The sequence below is a fragment of the Triticum dicoccoides genome, chromosome 3A (assembly GCF_002162155.2).
Source record: "Triticum dicoccoides isolate Atlit2015 ecotype Zavitan chromosome 3A, WEW_v2.0, whole genome shotgun sequence".
Taxonomy (NCBI): domain Eukaryota; kingdom Viridiplantae; phylum Streptophyta; class Magnoliopsida; order Poales; family Poaceae; genus Triticum; species Triticum dicoccoides.
The window spans coordinates 422730773-422751002 of record NC_041384.1 but is presented as its reverse complement, the minus strand read 5'-3'; positions in this window follow the sequence as shown (position 1 = coordinate 422751002).

The window sequence follows — 20230 nt, the reverse complement described above, 5'->3', positions numbered from 1 at the left end:
CATCCAACCCATCACCGTCCAGCAAGCCTGCGATGGAGTTACTCACACACAGCGGTGAGCATCATGAAATTGGTGATGGAGGAAGGTTGATGATGACGATGGCGACAGATTGCCCTCTCCGGAGCCCCGAACGGAGTCCAGATCAGCCGTCCTGGGAGAGTTTAGGGCTTGGCGGCGGCTCCGTATCGTAAAACGCGATGAATCCTTCTCTCCTATTTTTTCCTCCCCGAAAGCGAATATATGGAGTTGGAGTTGAGGTCGGTGGAGCGTCAGGGGGCCCACGAGGCAGGGGGCGCGCCCAGGGGGTAGGCACGCCCCCACCCTCGGGGACAGGGTGTGGGCCCCTAACGTGGATTCTTCTTCCAGTATTTTTTATATATTCCAAAAATAATCTCCGTTGATTTTCAAGTCATTCCTAGAACTTTTATTTTTGCACAAAAATAACACCATGGCAATTCTGCTGAAAACAACGCCAGTACGGGTTAGTTCCATTCAAATCATGCAAGTTAGAGTCCAAAACAAGGGCAAAAGTGTTTAGAAAAGTAGATACGACGGAGACGTATCACATACCTAGTTCAATCTCGTTACCGGCAAGTCTCTTTACCCGTTCCGTAATAAAAGATCCCGTGGCTAACTCTTTAGTCACATTGCTTGCAAGCTCATTGTGATTCTGTATTACTGAGTGAGCCCCGAGATACCTCTCCGTCATACGGAGTGACAAATCCCAGTCTTGATCCATGCCAACTGAACAGACACCCTCGGAGATACCTGTAGAGCATCTTTATAGTCACCCAGTTACGTTGCAACATTTCATACACACAAGGTACTCCTCTGGTGTCAGTGAGTTGCATGATCTCATGGTCATAGGAACATATACTTGACATGCAAAAATCGATAACAGTAAAGTTGATACGATCATATGCTACAATTATAGTTTGGGTCTTGTCCATCACATCATTCTCCTAATGATGTGATCCCGTTATCAAATGACAACTCATGTCTATGGCTAGGAAACCATAGCCATCTTTGATCAACGAGCCAGTACGGTAGAGGCTCACTAGGGAGATCTTGTGGTCTATGTATCCACACATGTATTTGAGTTTCCAATCAATACAATTATAGCATGGATAATAAACGATTATCATGAACAAGGAAATATAATAGTAACCACTTTATTATTGCCTCTAGGGCATATTTCCAACAGTCTCCCACTTGCACTAGAGTCAATAATCTAGTATTACATGGTAATGAATCTAGCACCCATAGAGTTCTGGTGTTGATCATGTTTTGCCTGTCGAAGAGGTTTAGTCAACGGATCTGCAACATTCAGATCCGTATGTACTTTGCAAATGTTTATGCACTACAAAAAAAGACACATCGGTGACATTTTGGGCCGAACAATTTTTTTTCCTGTCATGCTTATGACACTTCTATGACGATAAGTGTGACAAAACCCAGTATCATCATAGATGTGGTGTGCTCCTACTTCTATGACAAAAAATCATGACAGAAAATGGGATTTTCGTCCTGGGCGGGCCGGAGACGTAGCTGCATGACATTCTTTGGGCTGTCCATGACGGAAAAAATCATGGTAGAAGTGAGGGCGAGGAAAATATCGTGGAGTTCACAATTACAGTGTGTGGTCGGGGCCGAGCGATGCACAGAGAGGTTTGCGCATTTCTCTTGTACATGTACGCGCGTGTGTGCGAGGCGTTGCGCTCTAACTAAACCCGAGCGAAGCATTGGGCTCTAACCGAACTCGAGCGATTGCACTAGCTACGTTACTGAACCCCGATCGATCCCTTCCTATTAACCGAACCCAAGTGATTCCTTTGCTACTGCTACTAACTGAAGCCGATCAAAGCTGCCTCTTGATGAACAGTCCCCGATGGGGGTTGGATGAATAGTTCCGGGTGGGGGTTGGACGAACAGGATCCCATGGTAGTAGAGGCTGTTGCCGCTGGATGAACACGCTGGATGAACAGGACCCCGATCGAGGAGGTGGGGGTGGATGTACAGTAGCAGGTGGAGAGACCCCGTGGAGGGCTGGTTGAACAGGACCCCGTGGAGGGCTGGATGAACAGGACCCCGTGGAGGGCTGGTTGAACAATAGCCGATGGAGGGCTGGATGAACAGTAGCCCGTGGATGAACAGTAGCTAGTGGAGGCAGGAGAAAGACGCGATGGATGAACAGTGCAGGTGGAGGCTGAAGGAAGTCGACGATGGGTGAACAGTAGCCCGTGGAGTCCCGTTTTGTGGTACACCACACCCCTCCGATGAACATGACCCCCATTTCGACCATAGCGCTACAACACAAGTCCGTTTCCTCTGTTTTGTGGTACGCCACACCCCTCCTGATGAACAAGACCCCCGTTTCGATCGTAGCACTCCAACACAAGTCTGTTTCCTCTGTTTTGCGGTACGCCACACCCCTCCCGATGAACAGGACCCCCGTTTCGACCGTAGCCGGTCGAACAGAAGGCGGTTTCCTCTGTACCGTGGTATGCTAGACCCTGTTTTGGCTGTTCCATCCAAGCCGGTTGGCTCCCGTCCAATAGGACGCATTCCGACCTAGTCTGTTGCCTCCCGATGAACACGATGCTATTTCTCCATTCCAACCCAACCGGTTGGCTGCCCGATGAACAGGATGCCGTTGCTGCCATCCGTTGCCTCTCCATGTACACGAGCCTTGGCCGTACGTATGTGCGAGTACGCGTTCGAGACCCCGCCCATATGTACGTACATGGCCGTATTTTTTAGCATGTGGTTGTATGTACATGTACACAGTTTGCAAGGGACTACCTGAACTGCTACGTCAGGGGCTCTACTACTACACGTGTCACTGCTTGCTCGACCATGGTTCATCGTTGTAGAGAGACCGATCGACCAGTATGTACGTACATGTTCACGACCAGAATGACAATGCTACGTATGTTTCGACCAGGTGGGTCCCGACTGTCAGGGAGGATAAGGAGGCACTTCCTTGTGTGCGAAGTTATTGATTGTGGGTCCGAGCTGTCAGGGGGAGGATTCATTTTTTTGCACCTAATATGGAGGCACTTTCTTTCCTTTTGAAGATATAGGTGGTGGGTCCCATCTGTCAGAGGCGAAAACATTTTTTCCGCAAAATACAACTTAGCCAAAATACAGAGGCCCTTTGGTCGGTCCTTGATGTTAGGTGGAGGAATCATTATTTTGCGTGTAATAAGGAGGCACTTCCTTGCTGCTGCCGTGGACCCACCTATCAGCCTCTCCACGTACAGTCCTCTTCTGATGTAAGTCGTTTCTTGACCATGTTGACCACGCCGCATGGAGAGCACCAAGGCAGTGGACAACGGCGAGGCCTAGGAAGGGAATGACCCAGAGCCGGGGAAGACTCGGCAGTTGTTTCCCACGTGGAGGGGCATACGAGGGTTTACTGGTTTGGCCGCAGTGTGAGGCTGCCGTCCCCGGAGAATAACATCAGGTCTGGGTGAGTACAGGGATGGCCAGGCCACCGATGGGAGTAGGGTGGGCCAGTGAGGCCTGTGTGGCAGCAGAGCCAGCCACGGGAGGCGGGAGTAGGCGGCAAAACCGGCGCTGGTTTGGGCGGCTGGAGCAAGAAGACCAGAAGTTGAAGAATCACTACAGCCGTTGGATGGACATCGTACGGTTAGTGGAGCTAGAACCGTTCATATTGACTAAGTTGACAAAGCCCTCCATCCGCGTCAGTAGGCCCACAAGTCAGCCTCCAACTATGGTGAGTCCCAGATAGCATGGGGAGTATTCATTTTTTGTGCGTAATAAGGAGGCACTTCCTTTCGTGTGAAGATATAGCTGGTGGGTCTGAGATGTCAGCGGGAGGAACATTTTTTTCATGAAATACAGAGGCCCTTTCGGTGGGTCCCTGCTGTCAGGTGGAGGAATCATTATTTTGCGCATAATAAGGAGGCACTTCCTTGCGTACAGTCATGGACCCAGCTATCAGCCTCTCCACGTACAGTCCTCTTCCGATGGATGTCGTTTGTTGACCACGTTGACCACGCCGCGCCGAGAGCACCAGGGCGATGGACGGTGAGGCCTAGGAAGGGAACGACCCGGAGCCGGGGAAGACTCAACAGTGGTTGCCCACGTGGTGGGGAGTAAAAGGGTTTACTGGTTTGGCTGCCATCGCCGGAAAATAATAGGAGGTGTGGATGAGTAGAGGAATGGCCTGGCCAGCGATGGAGTAGGGTGGGGCGGTGCGGCCTATGCGACAGCACAGCCGGCAAGGGAGGCAGGAGCAGGCAGTCCCACCGACGCTGGTTTGGGCGGCTGGAGCAAGAATATCAGATACTGAAGAAGCAGGATTGACCGTTGGATGTTCAGCATGGCCGTTGCATTAACCTCCAACGGTCACTGCTGCTAGAATCGTTTGTGGACTAAGTTGACAAAGCCTTTCGTACAAGCCAACCTAGTAGACCCACAAGTCAACCTCCAAATCTGTCCCAAACAGCATACATCCCGAAATTTCTAGCCATATTAATTTAATAGCTGAACATACCTTAATTTAAATCCAGTGAAATTTTACCCGCACAAAAACAATGAAATTTAAAATATCAAAGTCCGAAACAAAAAACTATTTTGGAACTAATTGCATGTTTGCTATATTTTTTTCATTTTACAGCCCATCTATTATTACTCGTAGCCCATTTCTTATTACTTATAGCCCATTTTCCGGGCAAGCCCGAATGCATCCCTCCTCGTCTTGAAAGATTTTCGGCCCAGCAGGGCGTAGAAAAGCAAGTGGGCCTATGTTGGTTATTGTGCAAAAAACAAAATAGCTGGGCTAGCCATTTTCAGAAAGGAAAAAATAAACTGGGTTGGTCATGTGGTAAACATATGAAATAAAAGCCCGGGCTAGACAAGCCACAGCTCCCGTTGATACCCTTCTCCGACCCAAAAAAATACTGCACGCGCTGCTGGGTCCCGGGTGTCTGTCGCTTGTTGTGTAGTTATCTCGCTTATTGACTATGTTGACAGTGGCGTGCAACCCAGATGTCAGGAAACCATCAAGATGAAATTTTTTTCTTGTAATAAAGGAGGCACTTGATTGCCTACTACCATGATCCTGGTGGGTCCCTACTGTCATCCTCACCATGTACATTCATATCCTTATTCCTCTCGGTTGTTGACCATGTTGACAACACCGGAGGGCGGCATAGCGGCGAGCGAACCAAGGCGGGGGACGATGGTGAGGCCTCGGACGAGAACGAACAAGAGCCGGGGAAGATGCATAGAGTTTTAGGGTGCAATGTGGAAACGATGCATGCGTGGCAGCACAGCCAGCCGTGGGAGGTGGGAGCAAGCGGTCCTGCTGGCGCTGGTTTGGCTTTGGTGGCTGGAGGAAGAAGAGACTGAAGAAACACAACAGACATTGAATGCCAATCCAATGGTCAAGGTTGGCACAATCATTTGTTGACTAAGCCGACACCAGGTAGCACACTTATATATATGAAGAAAAGCAAAACGGGCTTGTTCGCCTGATAACATTCTCGAAACTGCGACCGTTCAATCTTGCGACGCAACTAAAACTACGAGGAAAATGCGTTTGTCTGCCGTCCTCCTCCCTGGGAACGTTTGCCACATAAGTGACTAGCACCCTTGGTTTTCAATCGAGAGGTCTTGGGTTCGAGTCCCAGGAACCCTCAATTTTGTCCTCCTTCCTTTCTCGCAAAAAGAAAGAAAATCAAAGACTTGAGAAGGCGTACAACACAAGCTAATGTACCAGTAAAGAGACGGTGCTGAGTTTTAGAAAAAAGAGTGATGTGCGCCTGTAGCTAGTTCGAATCCAAACCTAGACCATGACTATATATGGTGCTATGCTACTCTGCAAGTAATGAAATCGACATATCTGACGTTTGCTTCTCCTCTTCTCTACTTACTCTGCCTAGCATCAAAAGCTCTGGCCGCAGCAACCATGTCCACTGGCTGCTCGTCCACCTACTCTTCAGCAGGCAACAACCAGATATGCGCCAAGTTGCCACCCGTACCATCGCCTGTGGGTCTCATCACACCTTAGCCGGCACACGCACCGCAGCCAGTTGCTCATCGCAACCCACTGCCGTTGGTGTGGTACCACTGTTGCAAATCATGCAGAGTCATTCGTCGTGTCTCAACCACAGTCCTCAACCTTGGCCGAGTCTTCTACAAATGCCCGAATCATGGGGTAATAATATTAAGTGTTGTTCCGCTGCTTTCAGTTGCCGATTTTTTTAATAGTTTGGTTGATGATCTTCCAATTTGATTCGTGCAGAAAAGGGAAGATTCATTTGATTTGTATTTATGGGAAGTTGCTAATGTGGGGGAATTGAACTACGCTGATTATTTGGTTAGCCGAGGAATCCTAATAAGAGCAGGTTAGGGTGTTGGACAAGTAACTGAAGGAACAACAGAAGCGGAAGATGTAGAGCAGAAGGTTAAAGATGCAGTTCCTTTGATCATGGCCAAGCAACAGCTGTTGAACGGCGTTGACAACAATGAGGAGATGAAAGAGCTTGTGAAGATAATGGCAAAATCGATGTGTTGTGTAGGATGATTGTCTCTTTATTTGAAGTGTATGTAGCACTCCTGATGTATTAAGTGGCTATGACATGAGCACTTTGCTGAAATTGGTAATGAATGAAACCTGATTAGCTGGCTGGGCATAGTGTTGTGAACATCTAATGATTTCTATTAGCGGAAATCAAGGGGTATCCCCTTTTGCTCATAAATAAATAAATAGCGAAGGCCCTTTTGCTAATAAATAAATAAATAAATTAGCAGAGGCCCTGTTGGGTCAGCTTTGTTCCCATTTGAAGACATCGAGCAAATTGCAGTCCAACAGCAAACTATGTCATCAAATACAAGTTTCATAGCCAAATATGAGTACAACTAAACAACAATGCCATCATGTTTTAGTCGTCATACAATCACCAAACACAAATCAACATACATAATACGTGATGTTCTCACAGCAAAATACTAAACAACAAGTTCATCAGGTTTCAGTTGTCATAGCAAACACAATCTCACATAGTGGATAAAAAATGTCTTCTCACAGGAAAATACAACAAAAGCGATCTAATCATCATCCGCACCAGTAGCATCAACATCTTCTCCATGTGTATCAGTCTGAATCGTAATCCCCCCCAGTGTCATCTTCTTCTTCATCCTCAATGTCCTCGAACGTTGGCATCTTATTGATCAACTCTCATATGTCCACAACCCGACATGCAATCTTTTTGCCAGCGTCATTGACGTGATGGTTCTCAAATATATTAGGGACATCTATGGAATCTTCTACATCAGGAGCAGTGTAAGCATCATCTTGTTGTGCAACTTCATTAAACGAATTCCTCTGCGCAAACCTTTGCAATACTCTACAGTCATCGCTACGTGCAAATGTGCCTTCTAAGAAAAATATCTGTGTTGCTTGATTTTCCAAAATAAAAGGCTCGTAGGTCTGGTATGCCACCTTGACATTGATGGATTTGAAATAATCATCAGCTCTGGGTTTTGCGATCTTGGAAAACAGGTTATACCAATGACGGCACAACAGAACCACACACCATTGAACCGCAAAACTAGAGATATACTGCAACTGAACAACGTCTGTTATGTTAGCATACATTTCAGTTGTCTCTTCTCTGTACTTATCCGTGCTCATGATGGCACTGTTTTGTGTCTTCCTGCCTTCGTCGCGTGCAAGGGTGTTGTAGCGCACATCTCCAACAACGCAAGATTCATAATGTCTTACCCGAGTATCAGGACCCATTGCTAGTGCGTAAAGGGCATCATTAACTGCCTGCCCATCCTCCCACATCTTCTTAACCTATAGTTAGAAAATAGACAAGCTGATCATCTTATGTACTCAATATATTAAAAAACTGACAGTGCAATTCAAAAGCTTACATGGCTCTTGGACCATTTCGCAAATCCTGCCATAACCAATTTTTCAATGTTTCTTGGATTTTACGGCAGTAACTCCTTTTTGTAGATGCTGCACAACATAGTGATTGCGTCAAACATCTAACTATATAAGAATGTGTTGCCAGTTTAGTAGATTACGATGTATAAGCTGTAGTACTTAGCACTTACTCGATATAAGGTAGAATCTCAGGACAGTTATTCGACACATACCAAACCATTTTGTCCAAATCTTTAGGTATGTCGTCTTGTCGACTCTTCCATGTAACTCGAACCGAACAATCGAAAACATTGAGCCCGGGATTGTCTTCACCCACCTCTTTGCTAAGCTGATCAGCTGTTTGAATGTATTTTGAGCAGAATGTCAACACTTCTATAGCAATGTAGGCCTCTGCAATGGAACCCTCGGGTCTAGCTCTGTTACTAACATAGCCCTTGTAAGTGCCTAGCCGCCTTTCAATAGGGTACATCCAGCCATACTGTACTGGACCTCTAAGTAGTGCCTCATCAGGTAGATGAACAACCAAATGCACCATCACATCAAAGAAGGCTGGATGATATATCTTCTCAAGGTCGCATAGGATAGTTGGTAGCTTGTCTCTAAGATGCTCCAAAGCATCTATCCTGATATTTATACTGCCGAGTTCCCTGAAGAATTGTCCCAACTCTGCAACTGCTCTATATAAGTCAGGGCGGCCCAATCCTCTAAGGATAACAGGTAAAACCCTTTGAAGTAGGACATGGCAGTGATAACCCACAAGTATAGGGGATCACAATAGTTTTTGAGGGTAGAGTATTCAACCCAAATTTATAGATTCGACACAAGGGGAGCCAAAGAATATTTGCAAGTATTAGCAGCTGAGTTGCCAATTCAACCACACCTGAAGATTAGTTATTAGTAGCAAAGTGATCAGTAGCAAAGTAGTATGATAGTTTTTAGAATAGTAGAAGCAGCAATAGTAACGGTAACAGTGATAGCAATAATTTTGTAGCAAGTGCAGCAGTAACGATAGCAGTAGTAACTTAGCAAGAACAATATAGGATAAATTCGTAGGCATTGGATCGGTAATTTGTTGGATGATATTCATCATGTGATAGTCATAACCTAGGGCGATAAGGAACTGGCTCCAGTTCATAAATATAATGTAGGCATGTATTCCGTAAATAGTCATACATGCTTATGGAAAGAACTTGCATGGCATCTTTTGTCCTAACCTCCCATGGCAGCGGGGTCCAAATGGAAACTAACGGATATTAAGGCCTCCTTTTAATAGAGAACCAGAACAAAGCATTAACACACGGTGAATACATGTACTCCTCAAACTACGGTCATCACCAGGAGTGGTCCCGACTATTGTCACTCTGGGTTTGCCGGATCATAACATGTAGTAGGTGACTATAACTTGCAAGATCGGATCTAGAACATGGATATAATGGTGATAACATAAACGGTTCAGATCTGAATCATGGCACCCGGGCCCAAAGTGACAAGCATTAAGCATGGCAAAGTCATAGCAACATCAATCTCACAACATAGTGGATACTAGGGAGCAGGCCCTAACAAAACTAACTCGATTACATGATGAATCTCACTCATCCACCACCTCACCGACCAGCGAGCCTACGAAGGAATTACTCATTCCCGATGGGGAGCATCATGGAATTAGCGATGGAAAAGGGTTGGTGATGACGAAGATCGAAGACCCCCCTCTCCGGAGCCCCAAACGAACTCTAGATCTGGCCTCCCTATGAAGAACAGGAGACGGTGGAGGCTCCATATCGTGGAATGTGATAATTCTTTGTCCTTGATTTTTTTTTCTGGAAAAATAGGATTATATAGCGTCGGTTTCAGGGTGTGCGGGGCCACCAGGTGGGGACAACCCACCTGGGCGCGCCTGGAGGGGGCCGCACCTTGGTGGGTTGTGCTCACCTAGGTGCTCCCCGGTGGATCTTGGCTCCATAAATTCTCTTTATTGATATAAAAAATCCTCACAAAGTTTCGTTCCATTCCGAGAACTTTTATTTCTGCACAAAAACAACATCATGGTAGTTCTGCTGAAAACATCGCTAGTCCAGGGTTAGTTTTATTCAAATCATGCAAATTAGAGTCCAAAACAAGAGGAAAAGCGTTAGGAAAAGTAGATACGTTGGAGACGTATCAACTGCCCCAAGCTTAAACCTTTGCTTGTCCTCAAGCAATTTAGTTGATAAACTGAAAGTGAAAAAGAAAACATTTACGAACTCTTTTGCTCTTGTTTGCATAAATAAGTTTAAACAGCACCCAGGTTTTCAGTCAACATTATAACTAACCATGCCTACAATAACTCTTAGAAATTATATTGACTCATATCAATGACATAATCAGCTAGCAAGCAATAATAAGATATCTCAAACAACAACACGTTATCAGAACAACCATGATATAATATGACAATAGTGGTATCTCGCTAGCCCTTTCTGAGACCGCAAAACATAAATGCAGAGCGCCTCCAAAGTTCAAGCAGCGACTAAACATTTTAATTCATGGTAGAAAAGATCCAGTCATGATGCACCCAACATTAGCTACACACAATACATCACCATGATAGCAGTGCTCTCAGGTTTTGGCGCTTATTTTAGAAGGTGATGACACAACATAAAAGTAATAGACAGTCCCTTCACAGAGGGAAGCAGTGAGATTTGCAGCGGTGCCAGAGCTCAAGTTTTAAAATGGAGGTAAATGATATTTTGAGACATGCACCCTTCTAGTTTACTTCATGACCATCAGTTATCAATATCTTGTATGACTTATTTATTTTTTAGAGTTGTGTTGTGATATCTTCCCGTGAGTCCTTGATCTTGATCGTACACATTTGCGTGTATGATTAGTGTACAGTCAAATTGGGGGCATCACAATTTGTCAGCCATTTGCAAGGATATTTTAGTAGGTGTGAGTTTATTCAAATCAAGTCTTTTATATAAAGAGAAAGGCATAACACTAACACCAGCTCCTAAATCACATAAAGCAGTTTTCACATAATTTCTTTTGATGGAGCAAGGTATAGTTGGTATTCCCGGATGTCCAAGTTTTTTAGGTACTCCTTCTTTAAAATTATAATTAGCAAGCATAGTGGAGATTTCAGCTTCCAGTATTTTCTCTTATTGGTGATGATGTCTTTCATGTACTTTGCATAAGGAGGCATTTTAAGGATATCAGTCAAGCGAGTACACAAAAAGACTGGCCTCGACATTTTAGCAAAGCGTTCAAATTCTTCATCATCTTTCTTTTTAGTTGACTTATGTTGAAAGGGCATAGGTTTTTGAACCCACGGTTCTCTTTCCTTACCATGTTTTCTAGCAACAAAGTCTCTTTTATCATATCGTATATTTTTAGGTTGTGGGTTATCAATATCAACTGCAAGTTCTATCTCAACATCATTGTCTGGTTCTTCATTATTTGGTTGAGTATTTTCATGAACCTCATCATTATCTTTTTCATTATCAGAAGGTGAGTGTTTACTACCATGTTGAGTTTCAGCATCAGGGATAGAGACTTCATTATCATTATCAGGAGGTTTTTCTACTTCAGGTTCACTAGAAGCATGCAAAGTCCTATCATTTTCTTCTTCCTTTTCTTTTTAGAAGGACTACGTGCATCAGTGTTAACTCTTTGAGAGACTTGTTCAATTATTTTTGGGTGTCCCTCAGGATAAAGTGGTTCCCGAGTCATTTTACCTCCTCTAGTTGCAACTCTAACAGCAAAGTCACTTATATTATTATCCATTTCATCAAGCAACTCTCTTTGAGATTTAGCAACTTGTTCTAACCGAGTTTGAACCATAGAAGCATGCTTTCCCACACCTCTAACATCATTTGAGATTCTAAATAACAAGTCACTCAAGCGAGCAATCTTATCAGAATTGTATTTCAATTATTTCATAACATTTGCATTGAAGTGATCTTGTTTTCTAATGTAGTTTTCAAACTCATAAAGGCATTGGCTAGGGTGCATATTGTGAGGATTGTCATTATCATTGAATTTCATTATAGAATTTACCTCTACCACCTTAGGCAGTGATGGTGTATCAAGCCCATGTATTTCTTCAATAGGAGGTAAATTTTTGACATCCTTAGCTTTAATAACTTTTTTCCTTCATAGATTTATTTACCTCTTGCATATCTTCGGGACTGAGATATAAGATACCCCTCTTCTTTGGAGTGGGTTTAAGCGGTGGTTCAGGAAGAGTCCAATAATCATAATTTTTCAATATGTTATCCAATAATTCTCCAGCTTGTCCAATAGTTCATTCCCTGAAAACACAACTGGCACAACTATCTAGGAAATCCCTAGAAACATTAGTTAGTCCATTATAGAAGATATCAAGTATTTCATTTTTCTTAAGAGGATGATCAGGCAAAGCATTAAGAAATTGGCAAAGCCTCCCCGTGGGAGACTCTCTTCTTTAATTTGCACAAAGTTAAATATTTCCTGCAAGGCAGCTTGTTTCTTATGAGCAGGGAAATATTTTGTAGAGAAGTAATAAATCATATCCTGGGGACTATGCACACAACCAGGAGCAAGAGTATTGTACCAAGCTTTAGCATCGCCCTTTAATGAGAACGGAAATAATTTAAGAATATAGTAATAGCGAGTTTTCTCATCATGAGCAAAAAGGGTGGCTATGTCATTCAACTTAGTAAGATGTGCCACAACAGTTTCAGTTTCATAACCATGGAAAGGATCGGATTCAACCAAAGTAATTGACTCTGGGTCGACAGAGAATTCATAATCCTCATCATATTGCATTCTAGCATTCAGAGATTTTTCTTTATACTTGCATAATAATTTCTCTAGATCATCTCTATCCTTACAAGCAAGAATGTCTCTAGTTGTCTCTTCATTCTTAATATAGCCTTCCGGTACCTTAGGTAATTCATATCTAGGAGGGCTAGTTCTAGTAGGTGTTTCAAGGTTTTCAGTTTCAAGCTCATCATCAGTTTCAACAACATCATTTTGTCTTACTCTAGCAATTTGTTCATCAAGAAAATCACCAAGTGGCACATCATTATCATCAAGCAAGGTACTAGCATCATCATAAGTATCATTCATAGCAGAAGTAGCATCATCAACAACTTACGACATATCAGGATTAATAGCATGTGGTGGTGTTGCAAGTTTACTTATAACAGAAGGTGAATCTAAAGCAGAGCTAGATGGCAGTTCCTTACCTCCCCTCGTCTTAGAGGGAAAAATCTTAGTCTTAGCATCCTTCAGATTCTTCATGGTTATAAATTGATAATAATCCCAAGTGACTCACCAAGTATATCTATGCTCCCCGGCAATGGCGCCAGAAAAATGTCTTGATAACCCACAAGTATAGGGGATCGCAAAAATTTTCGAGGGTAGAGTATTGAACCCAAATTTATAGATTTGACACAAGGGGAGCCAAAGAATATTTGCAAGTATTAGTAGCTGAGTTGTCAATTCAACCACACCTGGAGATTAATTATCTGTAGCAAAGTGATCAGTAGCAAAGTAGTATGATAGTTTTGATAATAGTAGCAGTAGCAATAGTAACGTAATAGTGATAGCAGTAATTTTGTAGCAAGTGTAGAGTAAGGATAGCAGTAGTAACTTAGCAAGAACAATATAGGATAAATTCGTACTCATTGGATCGGTAATTTGTTGGATGATATTCATCATGTGAAATTCATAACCTAGGGCGATACAACACTAGCTCCAGTTCATAAATATAATGTAGGCATGTATTCTGTAAATAGTCATACGTGTTTATGGAAAGAACTTGCATGACATCTTTTGTCCTACTGTCTTGTGGCAGCGGGGTCCAAATGGAAACTAAGGGATATTAATGCCTCCTTTTAATAGAGAACTGATACATCCATTTTTCATCATGTTTTCTTACTGTTATTTATAATGTTTTAATCCATAATAATGCTTTTTGGAGTAATTCTAATGCCTTTTCTCTCATAATTTGCAAGGAACACACCTAGAGGGAGAATTCCGGCAGCTGGAAATCTGGACCTGGAAAAGCTACATCAGGCCACATATTCTGCACAACTCCAAATGAGCTGAAACTTCACGGAGATTTTTTATGGATTATTTAAGAAATACTGGAGCCAATAAACACTAGAGGGGGGCCACCAGGTGGGCACAACCCACATGGGCGCGCCAGGCCCCCCAGGTGCGCCCTGGTGGGTTGTGGCCACCTCAGCCCACCTCTGGTGCCCATCTTCTTGTATATAAGTCATTTTGAACTAGAAAAAATAAGAGGAGGACTTTCGGGAGGAAGCGCCGCCGCCTCAAGGAGGAACTTGGGCAGGAGCACTTTTGCCCTCCGACGGAGCGATTCCGCCGGGGGAACTTCCCTCCCGGAGGAGGAAATCATCACCATCATCATCATCATCATCACCAAAAACTCTCCCATCTTGGGGAGGGCAATCTCCATCAACATCTTCAACAATACCATCTCCTCTCACACCCTAGTTCATCTTTTGTGTTCAATCTTGTTACCGGAACTGTAGATTGGTGCTTGTGGGTGACTAGTAGTGTTAATTACATCTTATAGTTGATTACTATATGGTTTATTTGGTGGAAGATTATATGTTCAGATCCATTATGCTATTTAATACTCCTCTGATCATGAACATGTTTATCATTTGTGAGTAGTTAGTTTTGTTCTTGAGGTCACGGGAGAAATCATGTTGCAAGTAATCATGTGAACTTGATATGTGTTCGATATTTTGATAGTATGTATGTTGTTATTCCCTTAGTGGTGTCATGTGAACGTCAACTACATGACACTTCACCATATTTGGGCCTAAGGGAATGCATTGTGGAGTAGCAATTAGATGGTGGGTTGCAAGAGTGACAGAAGCTTAAACCCTAGTTTATGCGCTTTTTCATAAGGGACCGACTGGATCCAAAAGTTTAATGCTATGGTTAGAATTTATTCTTAATACTTTTCTCGTAGTTGTGGATGCTTACAGGAGGGTTAATCATAAGTAGGAGGCTTGTTCAAGTAAGAACAACACCTAAGCACCAGTCCACCAACATATCAAATTATCAAAGTAGTGAACACAAATCAAACCAACATGATGAAAGTGACTAGATGAAATTCCCGTGTACCCTCAAGAATGATTTGCTTATCATAAGAGACTGTTTTGGCCTGTCCTTTGCCTCAAAAGGATTGGGCTACCTTGCTGCACTTTCGTTACTATTATCGTTACTTGCTCGTTACAAATTATCTTGCTATCAAACTACTCGTTACTTATAATTTCAGCACTTGTAGACAATACCTTACTGAAAACCACTTGTCACACTACTAGGGAAAAGCCTAGCAGCAGCGTGGGTTTTGGGCCTCTCGGTAGCGCGGGGACCGGCGCTACTAATAAGGTGCTACAACTAACGTATAGCAGTAGCGCCTGTTGTCCCACGCCACTGCTATACATGAATAGCTGTAGCGCTCTTTAGAAAAGGGCACTGCTGATATTATCTGCAGCGCTGTTTACTGGGTAGAGCTACTAGTGAGGCGGCGCTACTGCTAAATTTTGCCCCCTCGCTACTACTAGTTTTATTAGTTTTTTCCCTGCATATTTGTTTTGTATTTGTTTTGTATTTGAATAGGCTTTATACAATAATCTTTAGCATATCATACACATACAAATGTAATCATAGCATATACATACAATTAGTCTCATCAAATCATGTCATCATCATAATCATCATCCAACACAAAGTGGTCTCTCGTCATCATCTCGAAAATAGCGATACAAGTCTCGATTACTTGCAAATACATCATCATCTATCTAAACAATGATATACGTGAGAAGAGCTATCACTTTGAGTACATGAGTTCGTATCCCTCTCTCGCATTAGCGTGAACCTAAACTAACTACTGCCTGTCGCTCGGAAACCGGAAACCGGTACACCTGGGCCTGACACTCCGGCCACTTGTCGTATATATACTCCTGGCGTAGCACTTCTTCGCCATCTATGATCTATGCACCTGCATCATCACATGAGTCGATGATATGCAACATATATAGTTGAGCAACAGAAAGAGACAGACTTGGCAAAAATAGAAACAACATATCATAAGCATAAATAACAAAGTTCATCATACCCCAAAATGCCCTAACTAGAGTGATTTTCGCTAGTCGAGGAGGAGCATGGTTTAATTACATCACAAATAAAGTTTCACCGTGCATAACTCAAAGTTTTGTCATACAGAAAGTATGGACTAAATGGACACATTGTCATATATCGACAATCACTCCAACATGTCGTTCCATCCATCCAAGTCAGGGAGATAGTCCTCGAGCTTAGTGAAAGGATTCATGTCGAGACGCTGAGAGGCTGTCCATGTTTGGATGTCTTCCCGCGACATTTGTCCTTCTCCGAAGAACATCCCTGTTTTTCCGACGACCTCCTTCATGATGATTTGGGCAAGTTCGCGCTGGATGTTATAGAACTCAGCTCGAAGTCGATGATCCTCGATATCTCCTATGTCCTTTCCCCATGGCAGAATATGGGCATCACCGGATCTAGGTGACATGCAAAGGTTCTGGTGATCCCGTCTGTACTCCAGCATGTGGTGTAGGACATAGAATCCATCATTAAGAGAATCGTTCGGTTGCTGGATGCAGGAGAAATCGGTCTTATGGCCCAAGGCGACCATGCCGCCCCTTCTCTTCTTGTCCCTAACCTCTCCACCCCTTGCTTGGTAGTAAAACATAGCACTGTTGAGAACATCCTTGATGTGGGTGTAATCCTTTTTGTGAATGTTCTTCGACGAGTCCAAGTAAAGAGCGTGGGAGAATCGGGGGTAGAGGATGATGAGGACGGTGTGCCCGCCGCTGCGCAAAATAAGTACACCTCAAATTAATTAGCCTCCACCGTGCAAATGAATGATTGAAATCGAAGGAAGGATAGCAGCGCGGATGACTTACACGGGATGATAAGGCACGAGAATCGCCTCCTTGTCCTTATTGGCGAGCATGAAACTGACGATGTAATCCCTCGCGTATTCACGGTGCTTTGCGCAGACTCCCAAGAAGCCCTCGTGCATATAGTACGGGTCAGCGACATAGATATGAGATATCTGCTCACCCCCGATGATGTAGTTCATGTGCAAGGCATAAAGGCGGACAAACGTAAAATCCAGCTTCTTCAGGTGAAACATGTCAAATATGTAATCGAATCAGAGGAAGAACTTATCTGCGGGGAAGCTATCGACGTACGACATTTGCCGCGGAACGTTAACCACGTAGAGTGGGTATCCTGGATCTTTCGAGGCGATGAGGCCTTTCTCTACCCGCAGCACATCATCATGAAGTCTCCTTAGATCGCCGAATCTGACCCATAGCACTGTTGCAGGTAGGATTGGTTGACCGGGGATATGCCATTTATCCGCATCGGGGATAACTATACGGTCCTGAAGCCGAGGCTGCTAAGGCGGTTGGATCATAGAGTCAGCTTTTTTGCCTTTCCTCGCTCTCTTCCTAGACTTCTTTACTACCTGAAGGTCGTCCATAATACATTGAGACGGCAATTCAGGCACCGACTCATGATGCTCAAACCCTGAGGAGGCACCAGTATAGACATACTGTTCAGCGCCATCGTCGTCCTCATCCTCATCCATGGCGATGTCATCAGCGACTAATGGAGCCTCCTCCTTACCCCGTCCGCTATCACCCAACTCGACACCCGACGCTAATTGGGTAGGTGGGGTGTTGATGTTCATACCTTGCTGAGGCTGCATGCTCGTGGGTGTGCTCCCGGCTGCCTCCAGACGAAGCAGACTCTTTGGCCACAACAGGACCCACCCATTGCAACAATCACCAAGCCGCCGCGGAGTCTCGTCATCATCCCCCACTAGTATTGGAGGACGCAAATTCTCGTGGCCCAGTTTGACACTGTCCACGGAAACCTTGAAGACATTCGGGGGATCAGACGGCTGTGGAACAATGGTTCCTTCGGGTCCATTATCGCCACCTTCCCCACGTCCACCTTCTGGTTGCCGATCAATATGGAGCATAGGGTTTTGTCGGCCTGCAAAGAAAAGTCTGCGACGTGAGACATCCAGAAGGCAATGAAAATGGGAGATTATACATTTATATTGAAGGGGCCGGTGTGACAGATACCGTGAGGGCGTCGAGCTCAGCCAAAGACGAAGCACCACTGAGCACGTCCGGTGCGGGAGCAGGTGCGGGAGCAGGTGCTGGTGCAACGCTAGTCGAGCTGCTCTCCAAGAAGTCAGCAAGGGGAAAGTCCTCGGCATTTTTTTTCTGGATTTTGCCTTGTCCAAGTGAAAACGCCCGTCACCAAGGAAGTAGACAAATCTACAACCACCTGTTTTGCGGCAGCTACCGCTGTTGCGACTGTCTGAGATGATTTCTTCTCAACCGCAATCTCAACCTTCTTGTCGATGTTTTCTTCAGTTAACCTCCGTCTTTCCTTTCTCTCCTCCATGATCTCATGGTAGTACTTCTTCCACGTGGCGCCGTCTCCGACACCATGCACGCATCCATACGATGGCCGAGTATCCATCGGTTGTCGTTTCAATATGTTCAACGCCCGGTTGAATGGAGTGTCCCACTTGGGCCTCGCCAATGCCTCAGACGGCGAGTCGCGTTCGGCCGCAATCCAGTGCTGCTCTCTCTGCAAAAGGCACAAGGATCGTTTACAAATATGACTAACGTGTGCAGTCAAATTGATCAGAAACTAAAATTACCAACAGTCTCCTGAACTCCGTAATGACCGATTTTGTCTCGTAAACCTTCTTCACTGGGTCCCAACGGTGCCGGGCCCTGAGGACGTCACGCTCCTGCGGGACGGTGAAATCCGCCAAGGGGTCTGGGATGCCCAGACTCGCGGCTTCCGCGTCCTCCTTGGCCCATTTGGACCTCTTTCCGCCGTAACCACAACTTCCGAGGTGGTGGCTCCCAATGTTCCTCTCTTGAAGCTCCTTCATGTACTTAGACTTTTTTTTGGCAGCTTCGGCCTCGCAAGCCTCCTTGAATATTTGAAACTGCTCTTCCATGATTGTCGGATTATCCTTTACAATCTCGGAGTAGGGTTCCTTCTTGTCGATGATCTTTGCTTTCACTCAATTTTTCCAGGCGGCCAACGCGTCGCTAAACTTTTTCATGGTGTGTTTGTTTATCTTCTTCATTGCTGGGTCCTCATCTGGATCTTCATAATCCTTCTCATTCCAGCCCAGGAACAAGAATATCTGGTGAAACTTCTTTAGGAGGGAGCTCCTCATATTTTCTATCTTCTATAGTTTCTCATCGTTGATGGTGGAGGTTGTCCGTACGATGCAGCCTATTTGATTGTCGTAGCATCGACGCGCTTCCTCGGGCACCCTTGGCTCAAAATTGCCGTCGTCCACCTCCGTGACCACCAGTCTAGTAGTCCTGAGTTTGTTAGGAAGTCGTTGCCTCTTTTCTTTCGGTTCTACACCGGCTCCGCTCCCCGAGGTAGCGTCGGTCTCAGTCTCAGCGCCGGTCTCGATGCCGGTCTAAGTCTCAGCACCTGTCTCAGTCTCAGCACCGGTCTACGTGTCGGTCTCAGTCCCCGATGCCACCAGTTGATCGTCGGCAAGGCTAAAAAATTCGTCTGCCGCCCGGTAGACGTCGTCTCAATCACCAGAACCCTGTCCTTCATCGTTGCTAGCCATGTTTCCTATGATTAAATCTAGTCAATTAATTCTAGACCTAAAAAAATGAATAATGACATAAAAAAGGCCTATTGTTTTACATGAATGTTGACTCCTTCCTGGTGCGGCAAATCCTGGGCACTCGATATGTCCTACTTTGTAGCACAAGTCATGCCGAAATTCACGGAAAATTTCGGCATGACCTTTGCTAAAAAGTGGACAAATCGAGAATCTGAAATTTGCCAGAACAGAAATGAATCAACATTCCGGCAAAACATAGGCCACTCAGCATCATTCCCTGGAAACAACAAAGCCACTTGGGCACAATCGAACAACTTCAATGAAAATATATAACATGAGCAAACACTATTGAGGAATTTGCATATAACATGGCCACTTCAATGAAAAGATATAATCAACAATAATGGAATATGCAAATGAACATCAATGACATATATCATATAAAAACAGTCTTGTTTTTTGTTTACATAGCAACAATTAGTTTGACCAAGTTTTTGAAAAGAAAAACAATTCTGTTTTTTGTTTATAGCTATATGCCATAGCTACTGTTTTTTATTTATAGCTAAATACTTTTGTTTTTTGTATAAAGCTAAAAGTCTAGGAACTCCATTTTCTCTAACCCT